Source organism: Microtus pennsylvanicus, assembly GCF_037038515.1.
Source record: "Microtus pennsylvanicus isolate mMicPen1 chromosome Y unlocalized genomic scaffold, mMicPen1.hap1 SUPER_Y_unloc_3, whole genome shotgun sequence".
Lineage (NCBI taxonomy): Eukaryota > Metazoa > Chordata > Mammalia > Rodentia > Cricetidae > Microtus > Microtus pennsylvanicus.
The window spans coordinates 6,252,826-6,254,465 of record NW_027460881.1 but is presented as its reverse complement, the minus strand read 5'-3'; the positions used below and the strand labels follow the sequence as shown (position 1 = coordinate 6,254,465).

Here is a 1,640-nt window from a genome sequence, read left to right as displayed (position 1 = left end):
CAGGACCTCTTAATGAGCTGCAGGCTTTGCAGCTGAAGCTGAGTCAGGAAGCCTCTCTTAGATGAGGTGCTTGCTTGCCTCTAGCAAGTAGAGCAGACCCAAGAAATTGCCGTAAGAAACATGCTTTACTCTATTCTTTTCTAAGCTTTCTCAGGCTTTCTGTGGACTCAGTTAGCCACACGTCTGGGCGTCATTTGTAGTAATATGGACGGCGGCAGGGTTGCGTCCCCAAATCCCCAGCCGCCTGGCCCGGCTAGCTCAGTCGGTAGAGCATGGGACTCTTAATCCCAGGGTCGTGGGTTCGAGCCCCACGTTGGGCGCCATTTGTAGTAATATGGACAGCGGCAGGGTTGCTTCCCCAAATGCCCAGCCGCCTGGCTCGGCTAGCTTATGCCCCAAATAATTACACGGACACGGTATTCTTTTAAACACTGCTCTGGCCCATTTCTAATCATCTGTGTAGCGCCCCTAGGTGCGCTTACCGGGAAGATTCTAGCCTAAGTCCATCCTGGGTTGGAGCTTCATAGCGTGCGTCTTCCCTGGAGCAGGTAGCATGGCGTCTCTCCTGCGTCTGCTCCGGAGAGCAGAGCTGCGGAGTCTGACCTCACTTCCTCTTCCTCCTGGCATTCTGTTCTGTCTACTCCTCCCACCTATCTTCTAACCAATGAAATGGGCCGAGGCAGTTCCGTTATTGCTTAGCCAATGAAATCAACAGATTGATATATGACACTCCCACCTCACCTTACATAAGCCCTCTGCAGGATCAGAAAAGGAGCCTAGTAGCAGGAAGGGAAGCTAAAGCAAGGGATCAAGCTGAAGGTAGAAGTTGCTTTTTAAAAGAGAGAGAGACCACAACTCAATGGGCTGGTATCTCAGTGGCTATTCAGGAAACATCACAGAGAAAGGATCTGCTTCATGCATGAGAGTCACCGATGAGAGTCACCCTTTAAGAAAAAAACCCATCAAAACTCCCAATAACATCATCAGCATTCAACAACATGTCTATGATTTCTTTGCCTTGCCTTTGATTGTGCAGTAAATGATGCTGATAGTTAATCTGTGCAATTAATGCAAATTTCCTTGTAACTGACTAGACAGAATTGACAGGTTATCTTAAACACAGCAGGGAGTCACTCTACGATGGAACTGGTTCATCATCACCTGTGTGACAGTGACATAATTAAGATCTTTCCTTTGTCTATAAATCTCATTATGTTCAACATGATATGTTGTCATACAGATTTCTTAGGGTTTTGTCCCACTGGTGGTTTCCTTGGTATGCTTACATAATTTTTGCCAGATCCAATCAGTTTTGCCATGCACTCTCAGCTCCACGTCATTGTGTTCCCCTTATGTTCCAGTCCAGGCATTTTAGACCTCTTGTAACTGTTGTAAGAGTATCTCATGTTCCACCTAAATGATTTAGGGTTTTATTTAGGCTGGGTTTTATCTTCCATCACTGAGTTCATTGACTTTCCTTGGGCGTAATTCCTGGGACACTGAGCCTAACTCCTGGGGGATTCCTCCAGTTATTTCTCCTTTCTTAGATAGTTTACACTCTCACTATTACTGTGAGAGTGTTTCTGTAGCAAATATTCTTCTCAAGATGAGAAGAAACTTCAATATTACAATCCATTTGT

General features: G+C 45.7%; 1 non-coding gene across 1 annotated transcript; it reads left to right on the top strand.

Moving 5' to 3' along the window:
- Nucleotides 1-247: 247 nt before the first annotated feature.
- On the top strand, nt 248-320 carry Trnak-cuu (transfer RNA lysine (anticodon CUU)). The gene has a single exon. It is a non-coding gene; the product is annotated as a tRNA-Lys (tRNA).
- The last annotated feature ends 1,320 nt before the right edge of the window (nt 321-1,640 follow it).